Source organism: Balaenoptera ricei, chromosome 17 (assembly GCF_028023285.1).
Source record: "Balaenoptera ricei isolate mBalRic1 chromosome 17, mBalRic1.hap2, whole genome shotgun sequence".
Lineage (NCBI taxonomy): Eukaryota > Metazoa > Chordata > Mammalia > Artiodactyla > Balaenopteridae > Balaenoptera > Balaenoptera ricei.
In genome coordinates, this window is record NC_082655.1 from 9,782,322 (window position 1) to 9,800,088 (window position 17,767).

The window sequence follows — 17,767 nt, forward strand, 5'->3', positions numbered from 1 at the left end:
ATATTATACTTATTAATATAAATAAGTAAAATGAACAAATAAGAGAAAAAAGATGGAGAGGTAATGATTGGGGAATAAGAAATTAATTATTAATAAAACAAGTCTAGCTATATCTGGATAATTATTAAAGCTAGTTGATGGGTACATGGAGTCTATAATTAAAAAGTGAAAATAAAGTATTCAAAGAAAGCTCCCCAAAATGTAAGTTCAAGCAAAAGGGAAAGAATGTAAATAAATCTAGAAAATTTCAAAAAAAGAGGATAAACACTTTGTCTAAAAAAAAGAACATGGAAATATGGAAAAATCCAGATGTGAAGATATTTTATTATCTAAAATCTTGAGTGACATCCTATGATTTTCCAAAGTTATGGCCACATCTCAAATGTCTAAAAGACCAAAGAAAGGCTTGAATGAATCCAGCCAGATGAAAGGTGGAAGACGGCAATTGGCTCAGAGTCAACACAACACAACAAGGATTTGAGGAAACAAATGGGAAAAACCACCCCCTCTATTAATAGAGACAATTGCTACATTGCAAAAATATATGCCCATTGTAATCATATCTTCTGATTTGCCAAGGAAATTTCAAAATCTAGATTTTATGTAAATTATCCAACATTTCAAATGTTGGTAAAAATTTACTCTGTGCATAATTATAAAACAAACCTTATGGTGAACAGTCTTGACTTCTGGTCTACACTCTAAAACTGGTCTGGGAATGATTATATGGTTTACTGTGAGAGTTTTGAGAATTTATTCTGATGGATTTTGCATAGCATATTGTCTGAAAGTTACTCTTTTGGCTATAGGAAAATGTTTCGGTTCAATTAAAATAGAAATATCAGATCCTTTGGGGTTTCCAAAGTAAATATAGTTAATGATTGTGTGTGTGTTTGTGTGTGTGTGTGTGTGTGTGTGTGTGTGTGTGTGTAGAGAAGAGAGGAAAAAATAGTTTGTCAATGATACACAGCTCTCTTGTAAATGCTTAATTGGGTGATTTCTGGTGACATACGTAGGATTCTGTTTTTTTCCTACAAGTCAGTCAATAATAGACAAGAAATATCAATAAACAATACAATATTACCTGTTCTCATAAAACAGGGCAGAACTGTGCTTAAAGCAGGTGACTGGGGACAAGTTGATGATTCGATCTTTTGGCTTCTTGGGAATAATATTCTAGAAGACTTTATTCTATTTGAAAAAACAAAATATAATTTACTCAAGAGAAGTATATTGTGTTCTTCATGACCTATGAAAGTCAAACATGGTTGAACTGCTGCTGTGAGTAATCATTCAGAGGTTTGCCCTGTACCAAGTCAGTATTTGAATGAAGACGTTTGCACAAAGGATAGGCGCACGTGGTAGATGGTATTTACTAAAGTTGAAGTGCCATTAAAGATAAATAAATATAATTGCAGGTGGTAGGAAGTGCTATTAAGAAGACTGAAGAAGACTGTAGTAGTTATTAATGCTGTTTATCAAATACTTCCAGTTTTCTCTCTGGGCATAAGTTAGAATGGCACCTTCATACTCTCTTGATGTCATATATGCATATATGATTCATTTTGACCGATTAAGTGTGAACAGAAATGACAGGCATAGCTTCTGGGTGGAAGTTTTAAGAGCCAACGCTTGATTTTTACATGTTCCTGTCTCCCTGCCACAGTGACTAGTGATGTTTAAATGGTGGATAATCTGCCAGCCTGATTTCTAGAGTGAGAAAGCGTGGAGCAGAGCCCACTGACAACCTGTGATGGATATGAGCATGAGCAAGAACTAAACCATGGGTGAGATAAGCCCCTGGTTTTTGAAGGTTGTTTTTTTTCTGCAGCATAACCTGGCCAACCCTGACCAATTCACAGGATTGATGACAGGGGCTAATGTAAATGGGGTGATTGGGGGAGGAGCAAGAAAAGGAAGGCATTTCTGAGGAAATAACATCTGAGCATAATCTGAATGATGAGAAGGAGTGAGACTTTTGAAGATCTGGGGGAGAGCTTTCCATACAGAGAGAAGATCATGTACCAAGTCTGGGAGGAAGATACAGACTTGGCTTGTTCAGGGAAAAGAAGAAGGTCAGCATGCCTGGGTACAAGTAAGCACAAGGAAGAAGATGAATGTAGCCAGAGTCCAGATCAGGTGGGGCTTTAAATGTCGTGTTCAGGAGTGTGGATGAGAAGCCAGTGACCTGCTTTGCATTTGTAAGAGCTCACCATGACATTAGGTGAAGAACGGGTTACGGTAGGTCCCCTACACACGGACCTTCAAGCTGCGAACTTTCAAAGATGCGAACGTGTGTTCCATCAACGTCAGGCGTGAGTGAAATTGAAATTGCAGCTTGCCCTTTGTCTCCTATTGCTGACCCATCTCCCACCTCCTCTCCCTCCTCCAGTCAGTAACTCTTCTTGCCTGTTCACTCGATACCAGCTCCTGCATGCCAGCTGTTGTACTGTACTACTGCACTTTTCAAGGTACTGTACTGTAAGATTAAAAATGTTTTCTTTATTTTCTGTGTTTGTTTTTTTATGTATTATTTGTGTGAAAACCTATTACAGTGCAGTACTATATAGCCGATTGTATTAGTTGGGTACCTAGGCTAAATTTGTTGGCCTTACGAACAAACTGGACTTACAAACATGCTCTCAGAATGGAACTCATTCGTATGTAGGGGACTTGTTGTATTTAGGTGCAAGAGGGTAAGCAGGGTGTCCAATGAGGAGACCGCTGTAGTCATCTAGGGAAGGGAAGATGGGGGCTTCAACTAAGGTGGTAGTGGGAGAGTTGGTGAGATGAGGTGATTGTCAGGATATTATTTGCAGATGTCATGTAAGTCTGAGATACACCGTTAGAAATTGGTCTCCACTTTGCTCTACAAACATGAGATAATATTGAGGTTTTCTGAGAAAACACTGAAGTCCATTTTCACAAGCAAATGTCTTTTAAGTGGATGGGGTCTGCTCTCAGCTCAAATGCATCACCCAATGAATCTCCACAATATATATAAAGGGAATATAAAAAGTAAAAAAAAAAGCAGTACCTTGAACTTTTATATTCTAAAGATATTCATCTTATCTTATTTAGCAGGGCACATTTGTGAAATACATAGGAATTTTTTGTTCTTTCTCTTTTACTTCTTTGTAGACATCATGCTTGAGTGGAGAAAACAAAAATATGAAACTTGAAGTTTGGCAATCTGGGTTTTCCAGTCTTAGTTCTTTGATCTTGAGACTCAGTTTCTTTACCTATAAGTGGACCTAAGCTGCCTGATGGGGCTAGTGTGATGCTGGCTCTTAAGACACGTTCCTGATGCACAGGTGGTCACACATTTTTTAGAAGACCACAAAAATATCTAAATGTTCTAGAGCAACCAGTACTATCTTTAGTGACTGGCCTCATTTATGATGACTGAGTTAGGGTCTTTATTTTTAAATTGTCCTGTATCCTGCCCACAATAGCATCTGAGTTAAGTATAGTTAGCTCCATCTTGCACTTCAAGAAACTAAAATCTCTTCTGGAATCTGATGTCTGTCAGAAGCTTTGGGTAACAAAAAGTCAAGTGCCAACTAGGTGTCAAGTGATATGCTAGGTTCTGGGATACAAAAATAAATATGTGGCCATAATTCTCAAATAATAATGAGAATAATTCTTACCAGATGCCGACATTTATTAAGTACTTACTATGTGCCAGGGACTGTGTCAACTGTTTTGCCTTCATTATCTCATTTCGTCTTCTTAATGATGATGTAGAGCATGCATTATCGTCTTTATTTCATCAATGAAGAAATAAGACGTAGAGACGTTAGCTTGATCAAGGTCACATAGCCAGTAACTGAGGAGCTGGGACTTGGATCCCAGCTTGCCTAGTTACCTCCCAACTCAAGGACCTCTCAGGAAGTATCTGTCGTGTTGTTGGGTGAATTCCCAAAACCTGCTGGCTCTCTGCCCTGGGAGACTTGGGAAACTTGGAGTTTTGTGGGCTCCAAAGCAGAGTTCATGTTTCTCTGCTACTAGAAAGCCCTGTAGTTGATCGGAGTCTGCCTCCAGAATGAAGAAATGAATGAAAGTGTCAGTCAGATAGGGCAGCTACATAGACTGGCAGCTGATTTCTGCCAAGCATGAGGGCCAGGTCCTGATTTTTAAGTTTGGGCAGTAGTTTGTTATCTGGCTAGGTCAGTCTCTTCCTCCCAGAAGCCAGTCCAGCAGCAGGTCTATCTGGACACCAAATTGATAGCAAATGACTCTTTGTGTCTAGTCTTCCGGGGAATAAGAATGAAGTGCAATAGAATTTGGAATGTCATGAGAGTGCCCACATTGGATATTTAGGTGTTTGGGGTTAGGGCATTGATCAAGCTGATTTTGCCACTCATCAAACTGCTCTCTTAAGAAGTAAATGTGTGTTTCTGTCTCTTCTTCTGTATGTCCATTTCTAGCTCTCAAAATGTTCGCTTCCTTCTAAAACAGCATAATCATTTGATTAAAAACTTTCGTAGGTCCCTCGTCAAGAATTCCCCAGATAAATAGGAAACCTCTTAATATGGAATTCAAGGGTGTCCACATGTGAACTCAGCTTCAGTTCTTGTGATTTCCCCTGCCCACCTTCTTCTCAGATTACTTGGCTATCCTCAAATGTGTCACATACTTTCATACATTTGTGGCTTTAAACATTTTTTCCCCCTCTGCTTTGAACAGATGCCTTTTCAGTTTTCCAGGACCCTAGAAAGACTCTGAATTACCCCCATTCTTGGCATCTCTCATGACCCCCTAGTTTTCTTCCTTTGGCATTCACTTGTGTGTGCCTTCAACACATGGGCCACATCTTTTTATGTCTCTATCTGAAGTACCTAGCACAGTGCCTGGGTGAGAAACTGCTAAATAAACATCAGAGAATAGGCTTGGTCTCCTTGCTAGTTTGAGTCTCTCTCTCTGTTTTGACATCCCTCATCCCTACCACCGCTCCCAGTAAACCAAACCTTCTCTCCTCTCCCTATCCCACTGGGTCTGCGCTATTTTTCTCCTTCTATTCAGCTAGATTAGCACTCAGTCTTCACTCTGTCTTGGTGAATTTTTCTTTGTGCCTCTTATACGTTAGAGTATTTGCCCCACTCCTTTGATACCTCAGGGTCCAGAAGCAGTAAAGATGCTTTTTTAAAAAGCCTTCATTAGGAATATCTTCTCTGAAAACAGCTAGAAGAATCAACCAGAAGAGAGAACTGAATTTTCTTTTCTTTATTTTTTTAATCTTTTTTTATTTTTGGCTGCGTTGCTGTGCATGGGCTTTCTCTAGTTGTGGCGAGCAGGGGCTACTCTTCGTTGTAGTGCGGGGGCTTCTCATTGCGGTGGCTTCTCTTGTTGCAGAGCACGGGCTCTAGGTGCGCGGGCTTCAGTAGTTGTGGCACGCAGGCTTCAGTAGTTGTGGCTCACAGGCTGTAGAGTGCAGGCTCAGTAGTTGTGGCTCACGGGCTTAGTTGCTCCGCGGCATGTGGGATCTTCCCGGACCAGGGCTCGAACCCATGTCCCCTGCATTGGCAGGCGGATTCTTAACCACGGAGCCACCAGGGAAGTCCCAAGAACTGAATTTTCAATTCTTTTCTGGACTATAGACAGTTAACTTATTATCACAGCAGCCAGTGCTGTCCAGCCACAGCTCATATTTGGAAGATGGGTCTGTCTGAGATGTGTCAGCTGAAATGACTCATGTCAAGAAATGATTGGTGCATTATCCTCATCTTGCAAATATGTAGATAAGAGGAAGTAAGGCTTGTGAGAAGCCATAAAACTTTGAAGGGGTATGGATCTTGGACTATGTAAGCATGCAACTCCAATTAAAGATGCCATAATTCATTCATCAGTGAAAACTACATTATAAATATTTTGTGTCAAGCACTGTACCAGGTTCTGTGGAAACACTGATGAATAACATCCTGTTCTGGCCGTCATTGCTGGAGTTCTGTTCCGGAGTTCACTGCTCAGTTGGCGAGCTCGTCAGGGAAACCAAGCAATTATAACACAGTGTGATAAGGTCCACCACAGAAGCTGTTCCAAAGAGGGACAGACTTTGCACCAAACATATCTAGATGTAACATCTAGATACTCAGTACAGATTTTCAAAAAGTCCCTCTGGCTGTCGTCTTCAAGGGAAACTGTCAGACGGCATAGTCTCCCTGCCCAGATCTCCTGCAAATCCCTGAAATCGAGGATAAGCCCTTTTTCCATGAAGTTATTTTGAGAAATTTAACAAGCAGAAAATACTTTGGGCTACTCTATTAAGCACTAACCCTGCAGACTGCTTGAGATGCCCTGGAGACTCTGACAATTTGGGGGTGATTTCAGTCTGCACATCTGTGCTTTATCCTTTCTCCCTAGTGGTCCCAGATATTTGGGCTGTGTTGCCTTGGTGTGCAGAGTCCCATGACTTCCCTGAAAGCGCAAAATATTTTGCATCACCTGCAATTCTCTCTTCCACTCAATTTCAACCAAAATAGCTTCTTTCTTCTCCATCAGTCAGGGCTGGTCTCCATGCCCTGCTTCCTGGGTTGCTCTTCAGCGTGACCAGAGGGGAGAAAATGTAACTGTTTATTACTTTGCCCCCTCTTTTTTGCTCCCCCTTTGCTGGAGAGGGATTCTATGTGCCCGTTGAGTTTCTAAGACCCACACAGTCCAAGCCCTTGTTCACAGATGACTGCTTCACAGTCTTGTCACATTATTTTGTGCTTTGCCACTAACACTGACACTGCCAGGGGCCAAATGATTCCAGGGTCCACTGCTGGAAGCTGATCAGTGGAGCCTGAGTTGATTGAAATCAAGTACCACATACCACAAGCCCTGCCTTACTGAATATTTAGTTTTTAAGCATATAGATTTGGGTGCTGGTCCATGAAATTTTAAAAATATGGAAAAGGATGTAGAAGCACAATCATATATATTCTCAGCAGCCAGAGTAAACTAATATTCACATTTGGCCCATTGGTTTCCAGTCATTTTTTTCTATGCTTATAATTACTTTTTAAATTATGCAGCTAATACAGGTGCAGGTGGTATTAACCCTTTTCAAAAACATTTGGAGTATCTTTATTAGAGCTTGAAGTCCCGGTTGACCTCTGTCTCCATACACTGCTTCTCCCAAACCCACATGTACTCCTTGAGGGATAACACTATTTTGAGTCTGAGTGATTCCTTTCAGTCTTTCCTATACTATACATACATAACAAGAGAAAATATGTAGTATAATTTTTCAGTTCCCATATATGCTTTGTAATGCATGTAGCATTCTGCCACTTTTTTTTTAAACTGAAGTACTATTTGAAGATCTTTCACTTATTTGATCCTCTATACCATCATATGTACCTATTACTTTAAATCTCTTTTCTTTTGTAGGGTGCTTCCAATTTTTCCTCAGTATCAACAACATTACCAGGAGTAGCCCTATGTTCTTCTTCTTCTTTTTTCTCTAGAAGAGGTATCCTAGAGTACAATTACCAGGCCATAGGGTAATTTTAGATTATTTTCTATAATGTGTGAGAATGTTCTCTGCTGGGAAATTCAACAGTGGACTTGAATAACCTCAAAAGGTATAATTCCTTAGGCTATATATTGGACCTTTCACGTTCACCAGAACAGACAGTTAATACGAACCTCATGAGAGGCTAAATTTCAGAGCAATTTGGAAATCTTGTGTGGAAACCTTAAAGAACAACAACATTTTCAGTTACGATATTTAGAACACTTTGACAAGTTGAACTCAGCTCAGACTCCTAGGAGAACCTAAAATTTGGATGCCACTCTCGCTGAAAATTAACATGGCTCTTAGCTACTGTTGAGTGTGATCATTTCCAAAGATTTTTAAAGCAGCCAGTCCTTTTATTCAAGTGAAATCTTACTGGGAGGCCCACAATACAACACAAAGGAGAGTGGAGCTATTTGCTGAAGTTGGGATAGACTACCTTAGCCCCTCGGTCTTGTTGGCCCTGCCTCCATACACCTCCCACTCCCAATCTCCACCAAGGTATCACTGAGGAGCTCCAGTGAGGTCCCATTGGAAAACCAGTGGGTTAGACCAATCTCACAATTTTTCTGATGAAGAAGATGAAATTCGGAGAAGTGCAGTGACTTCTTTAAATGTTTTAGAAGTTTCCAAAATTTTGGGCTGGTGTCCCTTTCTCAGCCACGCTTTTCTTTAATTCAGGACATTAGGTGAGAGCAATAATGTCCCCACATTCCTTATCCAAGACAACGCAAAGCAACTTTCAGGAGCTATCTGCACTGCTCTGAGCCTTCCACCAAAGGTGGTAGGTTTGTTCATATTCCCATTTGGTTGTGGACCTCAAGCTGACGGAGCTGACTCAGACTTAGGGCAGGCACACTGAGGTTCATCTGAACTCATGAGTTTAAAAGCGACAGGTATTCTGCTCCCTTTCATTATCTCCTTCTGGCACACATGATGAACTGAGGTGATGTCCAAATGTTCATGACTTCATTGGAGCATGGTCAATGGCTTAGTCCCTTTTTGTCCATCATACAGGGAATAAATATACCTTTTAGAGAGAGGAAAGGTTTCCCTCACAATGTTTCAAATGTTAAATGATTTTATCCTTTGTTGAAATACAGTATCACAACTTCTCTTTTGAGAAGATCTATGTGGAGCTTAGTGAGATTTAATTAAGAACAATTGGCCAAACCTACCCTGGAGAATTTGACCCAGGATCTCTGGGACACTGTGGTCATGCAGTTTTCAGGAACAGGCAGCTCTTACTGATTCCCAGCCTCCTTAGTAGCATATTATTCTGCCATTTTTAATGCACTATTTCCTTTCCCTCAGAAGTGCTATGTAGCAACCCACATACTGATAGGAAAAAGCAAAGCCACGTGGACAGTCCATGTAAAGGGAGGCGGCTCTTCCCTATAAATTAAAAACTATCTGCTTATTTCCAAATGAAACTCCCTTGACTCTAAATCTTGTATGACAGTGTTTCCCAACTGGGGTCCCATGGCCCAAGTATGCGGCGTGAATGGTTGATGGGTGGCCAAATCGGCAGGGGCAGAGCCATGGGGGGTGGGGTCTGCCAGCTGGAGGTTCTCAGGGCGCGATCAACCACACCCAGTGTGCCATACGGATGTTACCATTTTCTGCACACGTGTGAGAGAGATTGGAAAACTGGAGGAATCATGTAAGAAATCAGTAAGCAGTGGGTTGTACCCCTGCTGACCACTCTGCCTTGGCTTTCCTGCCCAAGCCCTCGCCCGACCTCTGTGGATTAGCTATCTTGTCCTACAACTCTCAGTTCAGACCCCTTCCTTCTTCCCTCATTCCAAAGGCCTGCTTTCCTTCTATGTTTTCAACTTCACTTACAGGAAGTTACCATCTTATAAAGCCGATTTTCAAATTTCAAACTTTTGGATTCATTCCTCTCCCTGAATCTCTAAAGCCAGGGCATAGGGGTTGGACCCTCAACTGTGATGCAACTTCCTCCTCATCCTTTCCTCACCGTCTCCTCCCTAGTTCAAGTCCTCATCCTCTATTTCCTGGATAAGTGTAACCATCTCCTGCTCTTACATCTTTCACCTCTCACTCACCCTCCACAGTCTGCCAGTTACCTCCCTCAAAGACCTTCCTTCCATAAAAACCTCCCCAAACTTTGCATAAGTTACAAAGTCCAAATTGTTTAGCGTGATGATCAAGACCCTTCATGATCTTGTCTCAGCCCACTATTTTGATGTCTCTTTTCTTTCCATGAAACTCTAAAATGATGCCTGTTCTTCTTTATATCCTTCAGTCTCTCCCCCACCCAACTCTGGCTATACTGTCTGCTTATTACTCCTACCCCTCTTCCCACAAAATGAAGATTCTTTTCGTGTTAGAGCCTCAATAAATGCTGCCTTCACTGTTGACTCTTCCATGACCCCCAATTCTTAAAGAAAAAGTTCTCCTTTTTAGGCGTTTCACAACATACAATTTTTGCCTTCAATTAATGTTTACCCTTTCAACATATTCTATGATTTTCTAGATTGTTTATATCCTATTCACCCTTTTAAATTGTAAATTCTTTGGGTGCAGAGACTGTCTTACATGGATTTGTGTTCCTACGGTGACACTCCTGGTACCTTGTAACTGGCAAGTGCTCCATGCATGTTACAGCAGTGAACACATGCATAATGAACCAGAGTGCTTGTGTACGAGACTGTCCACTGTTGCACTGTGGACTCCTTGAGGGCAGGAGCTGGGTTATGTATCTCTGTATCCTCCAAGGTGGCGTGGTGGTTAAGAAGATAGGTGGTTAAGAAGATAGGCTCCAGGTGTGAATCCTCTTGCCTTTGGATTCCAGCTCCATCACTTTCTACCTTTGCACCTTAAGGCATTTCATGAACTTCCCTGCATCTTAACTTATGCAACTGTAAAATGGAGACAATTCATTCATTTATTTAACAAGTGTGTGTCTACCAGAGGCTGGTGATATGGAATAGCGGTCAGCAAGGTAGGCAAAATTCCTGTGTTAATGAAGCTTCCATTATTTTGAGAAAGGCAGAAAATAGAGGAACAGATAGAATAATTCCAGGTGTTTTTATATGTTCTAAAGGAAACTATAGCAAGAAAAAGGGAGAGAGGGTATGATGGCGTTTGTTGTTTCAGATATGGTGTTTGGAGAAAGCCTCTCAGAGACTTGAATGGTATGGAAGTGAGCCATATGGGTATCTGAGAGGGGAAAGCATTTCCAGCAAAGGGAATTGCAAGGAAAGAAACCCCTAATAATATCAACACTGATGTCAGGGGTGCTGTGAATTATAAGAACGAAATGAGTTTGTACAGAAAAAAACCATTAACTGTTATTATCTGGCATGATTTCAGGCACATAGTAGCACTTTTATAAATGTTTATCAAGTAAACAAATGACCGATTAGGAAGAAAGCGAACATGCCAATACCGGTTGTGTTTCTAGTATGAACCAGTGTGTCGGGTACCTTCCAAGGTCCCCTACAGTATCAGAACTGCCATGTGCTTTGGTTAGTGCTCTAGAGCTCCACTTCCAGAGCTCACAGCTCCCCTGCTTGTCAAGATCCACTGTTATGATCACGAGCGAGTTACTTATCCCTCTGTGACTCGATTTCCTCATTTGTAAAACAGAACTAAAATACCTTCTTCCTAGGGCTGTTGTAAGAATTAAGAGTTAATGTCTGTGAATCACTTGCAACAGTACCTGGCTTACGCCCTCTCAACGTGTTTTTTGCAATCATTATCTTATAGATGAGGATACCTGAGAGAAAATGGGTTGAGAAACTTACCCAAGGCAACCCAGATAAGGAAGAGGGGCAAAGCCCTATAAAATCAGGTCTTCTGACTGCAAAGTCCATGTTCTTTCCTAAGCAGGACCATGGTAGTGGGATATCATGCAAGATCATTTGCTTCTCACTCCATCCCCCTGGAAGATGACCCTGATTACAGAATCTGAAGAATAAGAATTGCTCAGCAGCATTTTTCTCAGTTGGCTTTCTGAATTGCCTCTGATCTTCTTTAATTATGTAACACATGCATCCTCTGAATGGAGACTTTTAGGCTTCAGTGGAAGCTATGTTTAGCCTCATAAAATCTCCAAATGCTTCAGGGCAAGTGTTGTTGATTCCCCTCTATCTCCTCCTCTGTCGTGTGTGATCTCCCCTGAAAGCCTTCTATTTACTGCCCCTAAGTGCCCCTCACATTTATATTCTGGTTGTCAAAGGATTTAGCTTTCACTCTCTGAACCACACACACCCACAGACAGGCACCCCAGAATCTTAGCAAAGGGTTTTGTACCAAATCCCTTAATTCTGACATACGTTATTTAACTCTATTCCTGATGACTTTCGCCTTTAAATTGCAGTTTCACTGTGCCGTTTTGTCTCTGCAGATGGCAAACAGACCATTCTCTCTCCATCTGGATCTGGTACTGCAGATATTTTTGGCTTGAAAGTTCAATGAAGGGGAAAAGGAAGAGGAATTCAATTTCTGTCGGTCATTGTCTTTCTTGCCCTTCTTCTGTATTTCTTCCTCCTTTTATTCCATTTTCCTCTCTGATTTGGTCCAATGCATCAACTTTCTATCTCCATAAGTTTGAAATCTGTGTTAGCCCTGAGTTGCAGATTTCTTGTCATTATTCAGAAACAACAGACCAAAACACAGAGGCAGGGAGAAAGAGAGACAGAGAGAGGCTTTGTGAGTACAATTGTTTGAGAAAACAAATATCTCATGATAACATATTTTGCTTGCTCCAAACTCCATATTGGTTTGGAGTTAGTTTACTCATCAGAAATGCTAAAAGACAAATGGGGCCTCATAAAGATGAATGTGGAGTTTGCACGTTTACAAACAGGCTTGCACGTGTTCTGGCTGTGAGGGCACACACTTCCCACCTGCTCATTACAACGTAATTTGTCCCAGAAAACCGTCCTTTCTTAAGATTATTGTCAAATAAGCTGCTAATAGATGGGGGGAGGATTGGTTAGAAAGGCTTGAATTCTATAATAAGGAATGTATAAGGGGCCTTAGAGATACTCTAACCTGAGACCCTCATTTTATAGATGAAAACACAGAGCACGATTGACTTGACCAAATTCCCACCAGCTAATGAGTGGCATAGCATTTGCTAAAACCCAGCCAATGATTCATTTAATTGTTCTGTGTTGGTGGGCTGAAATACAAGTAAATGATACCTAGAATTTTTATTTGATTTTTCAAATGTTGGGACCTAATAATGTAACTTAAGAGAAAACAAAGATTCAAGTGACTTTAGACCCAAAATAGATGTAAGACACTGTCTTATCTACTGGTTGACAAGGTGCAGTCCATGGAGCATTCAGCATGCTGAGGAGGTGCCTGAGACCACAGGCAGGAGTGGGAGAGTGTGAGGTGGCTGGAACTCTCGCAGATTCTCCCCTACTCCCGCTCCCACCCCTGCCAGCACCTTCTATTAAATTACAGCGGCTTAGCTTTTATCATTTTATACTTTCCTTTTTAGACTTTAATTTTTAAAATGCGTTCAGCAACCAAGGAACATTAAGAATTGCTGACTGAGTTCCCTCAGCCCATTAGCGGATGAGCAGAGAAAAGATGTAATTTTCTCAAAGTCATTAACTGAGTCAGTGGCGAAGCATGAATGAGATCACAGGTCTCTGAACTCCTCATCCAGTGGATTTTCACTTAATCATGATGCTGCGGAAGAATGATTTGATGAGGGCTTAAGAGTAGGGGAAGAGATGTAAACTCAGCATCTAGGAGTTTGCCCTCTCTGGCCCGATGCCAGTTGCAAGGTAAATCAGGAGTGCCAATCAAATGAAAAAGAAAACGAGTTTTAACCAACTCATACAGGGATGGATTTAAAAGTTAACAAAAACCTATAGGGATGAGTTTTCCTTGACTCACACCAAGAGGGGAAAACAAGTCCTAAAGGAGAAGAGCAGACTCAAATTCAACCTAGAATGCATCACATCACAAAGTGATGGGATATCTGATGCCATGGAGGGTGTGGAATGCAGAAATAGGGGTACCTGACAGCAGTGGTCAAGCAAGTGTCAGCTGATGGCAAGGGAGCTGATAAAGATGGCCGATGAAAGCCCAGAGAGGGTGAAAGGGAGAGAAATTGGCTGGCACAGGGCTGGGTTCCTGAATGGTCAGCTTTTGGCCAATTTCCTTAAGCCTATGGGCGTACAGAAACCTATTCCCTAGGAACCGTCTAAACAACTACTGCCACTGGAGCTGGTCAGTTCACAAATTTGGGGGGGGACATTACTTCTCACTTTTGAATTGTCAGTCTCATATGGACAGCCTGTTATTCTTAACTTCGGCACCTACTTAGATATTCTAATTCTGTCCAGTCCTGTACAATTGCCACCATCATTGCAGAGCCTTCAGCTTTTTTATTGAACTTCAAGATAACACTGTCTAGATCATCCTCGGGGCTAGAGGTTCCTCATCCCAGTGCAGGACCAAAATGAACCAGGAGAATGAACGTGGTTCTTCAGCTTGAGGTAAGGGGTTTAGGGTGAACACTTGTTTTGCCTCCTTAAAAGAAAAATGAGGGCCTTGGAAGAAGTGCAGGGCTTTTTTTTTTTTTTTAAACTTATTTTATTTTTGGCTGTGTTGGGTATTCATTGCTGCGCTCGGGCTTTCTCTAGTTGTGGCGAGCGGGAGCTACTCTTCGTTGCGGTACGCGGGCTTCTCATCATGGTGGCTTCTCTTGTTGTGGAACATGGGGTCTAGGCACGCGGGCTTCAGTAGTTGTGGCTCACGGGCTCAGTAGTTGTGGCACACAGGCTTTTTTGCTCCACAGCATGTGGGATCTTCCCGGACCAAGGCTCGAACCCCTGTCTCCTGTGTTGGCAGGTAGATTCTTTTTTTTTTTTTTTTAACATCTTTATTGGAGTATAATTGCTTTACAATGGTGTGTTAGTTTCTGCTTTATAACAAAGTGAATCAGTTATATATATATACATATGTCCCCATATCTCTTCCCTCTTGCGTCTCCCTTCCTCCCACCCTCCCTATCCCACCCCTCTAGGTGGTCACAAAGCACCGAGCTGATCTCCCTGTGCTATGCAGCTGCTTCCCACTAGCTATCTATTTTACGTTTGGTAGTGTATATATGTCCATGCCACTCTCTCACTTTGTCACAGCTTACCGTTCCCCCTCCCCATATCCTCAAGTCCATTCTCTAGTAGGTCTGTGTCTTTATTCTCGTCTTGCCCCTAGGTTCTTCATGACCTTTTTTTTTTTTTCTTAGATTCCATATATATGTGTTAGCGTACGGTATTTGTTTTTCTCTTTCTGACTTACTTCACTCTCTGTGACAGACTGAAGGTCCATCCACCTCACTACTCTTAACAACTGTGCCACCAGGGAAGTCCTGCAATGCTTTTTAATCTGACCTAAGACATTGACAAAGTGTGTATCATGGTTTTCATTCTTCACTCCTCTCTTTATTAGAATTATATATCAGCACCCTGTGCCACGTGAGCTTGCAGTATCTGTGACTAGAGTAGATAAAACCGTGGGTGCTAGGCTTGGCCATGTGACTTGCCTTGAATCAGACCTTAAATGTGTTTGTATAAAATACATTGTGTTAAACACTTTGGTTCATTGCGTTTCTGCCATTTGTGCTAAGAACAAGCTCTGAGTAGCCACTTGTTCGAGGAGAATGGAGAGCGAAGTGACCTGAACCCAAACTGCAGCCCAATGCAAGCCCAGCTGAACCTAAATGAGAACAGCAGAATCCCTGCCAACCCACAGATCTGGCAGCAAGAAAAATCAGTTTCTGGTGCTGTAAGCCACTGAGATGTTATGTTTCTTTGTTGCACCTCATTATTGTTGATTGATATGGGCACCATTCAACCAAAAGTACCGTATCAGCAGAGACAGCACAGTGGTTAAGAGCTTGGCACTGGAGTCAGAATGTTGGAGTTTAGATCCTGACTCTTATTTATGAACAATACAACCTTGAGAAAATTAGTCGACTACCCTTTGAGTGTTTCTTTCCCTGGAAAAGGTGGATGATGAGCTCTATTGCACAATTGATCCTCATGTTCTGCATTTGCAAAGTCACCTACTCGCTAAAATTGATTTATAACCTCCAGATCCATACTTGAGGTGTTTTCGCCAGGATTCATGGACACGTGCGGAGTGGTGAAAAATGTGAGTCCCCTGATGTGCATGCTCCCAGCTGAGGCTGATCAAGGGGCTGCTTCCTCTTTTGCTTTAGCGCTTATACTGTAAACAAATGTCATTTTGTGGTCTATTTTGTGCCATGTTTTTTGTTGTTGTTGTTGTTGTTTTTTCACATTTTCGTGCTTTCTGTTGGTGATTGCACAGTTTAAAAGGCCCCTGGAGTATAGTCCTGCAACCCCAGCTGTTCTTCTGAGTTCAAGAATGCTGTGATGTGCCTTCTGGGGAAATCAAGTATGTTAGATAAGCCTCATTCAAGGCTTAAGTCATAGCACTATTGACCATGAGTTCAATGTTGATGAACCAGCAACATACATTAAATGAGGTCTCTCTGAATAGAAACACACATAAAACAAGGTTAGGTATTGATCAGATGACAAAAATGTAACTAGAGACTCAGAGGAACTGGATCCTGTATTTCCCCTAGAAACAGAAGTTGAGGATACACTAAATCAGGGAATAACAACTGCCAGAAATAATGAGAATCGACTTTCTAGAACTTAACTACCATCAATAATAAGAATAGACTATACTTACCTCATAAGTTTCTTTCAAAGGTTAAATAAGATAAAATAAGTTATGTAAGGTTCTTAGAAAGGTAGCTAGAGCATGGGAAACGCTCATAAATATTACCTGTTATTTAGTCATCCTCAAGACTCCATGTGGTAGTTGTAAGAAACTAAAAATTATGTAAGTGGAAATATAGTGAAGTGGGTACTGTTGTTCAAATGTTTATGGATAGAGCTTTCATGGATTCTGCAACAGGGAGGGATTAAGACTACAGGTAACCAACAGGTAAGGTCTATACAGGGATGAGAAGAGCATGTCATCCTGAGACTTTTATCCAGGGATCCAAAAAAGACCAGCAGATATTTGGAAAGGTATTTAGACCCTGTAACCATTATCATGGATAATCTGAAACCTGAAAGGACTTGGTCCACACTCTGCCACATTGGTTTAGGGATTTTTTTTTAAGTTTTTATTTTATATTGGAATATAGTTGATTTGTATTGGAATATCGTTGATTATTTTATATTGGAATATAGTTGATTAACATAGTTGATGTTGTGTTAGTTTCGGGTGAGGTTTCTTAACCACTGGGTTTTTCTAAGAAGCCACATTGACTGGAGAGAGCTATGAATCTTTATTTCTGGTACTTTCTGCACAACATGGAGATAGAATTGTTGCTACAGTCTGCTTCTGGCAGTTCCACAGAGACTGAGGGTAGCAACAACAATTAACATCCCCTCAAAGATGACTAATACAAGCACCACCTTGTAAATTTCCAGAAGCAGAGGGCTGAGGGATTCTGGTGAGTCCCATCAAAGACACCCTTTTCTTAAATTGAAATATAGTTGACATATATTATTATGTTAGTTTCAGGTGTACTACATAGTGATTTAACATTTGCATGCATTATGTAATGATCACCATTATAAGTCTAGAAACTATCTGTCCTTGACAGACATTCTTACAAAAATCTTTTTAAAAAAACTTTACTGAGGTATGATTGCGGTGTAATTTTCTTCGTTTCTTGTGCTTAAGGTTCACTGAGACTCTTGGATCTGTGGGTTTAGAGTTTTCATCAAATTTGGAAAAACGCCAACCATTGACTGATAAAGTTTGTTTTTTTGTTTCTGTCTCTTGCTTTCTCTTCTCCTTCAGGGATACAAATTAAATGTTTATTAGGATGCTTGTGGTTGTACCACTGCTCAGAGATGCTTTGTTCACTTATTTTTCTCTTTTTCTGTCTGTGTTAGATTTTAAAATAGTATGTACAGCCCTGTCTTTAAGTTTACTAATCTTTCCCTCTGCAATGCCCAATCTGTCATTGATCCCATCCAATGTGTTTTCTTCTCACTCATTGAAACTTTTACCTCTAGAAGTTAAATTTGGAATTAAAAAAGATCTTCTATATCTCTGCTTAACTTTCTGAATATATAGAATAGAGTCATAATAACATTTTTAATGTCCTTGTATGCTATCTATACCATCTGTACTAATTCCGGATCAATTTAGGTTGAGTGCTTTTTCTCTTCATTATGCATTGTATTTTCTTATTTATTTATTTGCATAGTAGGTAAT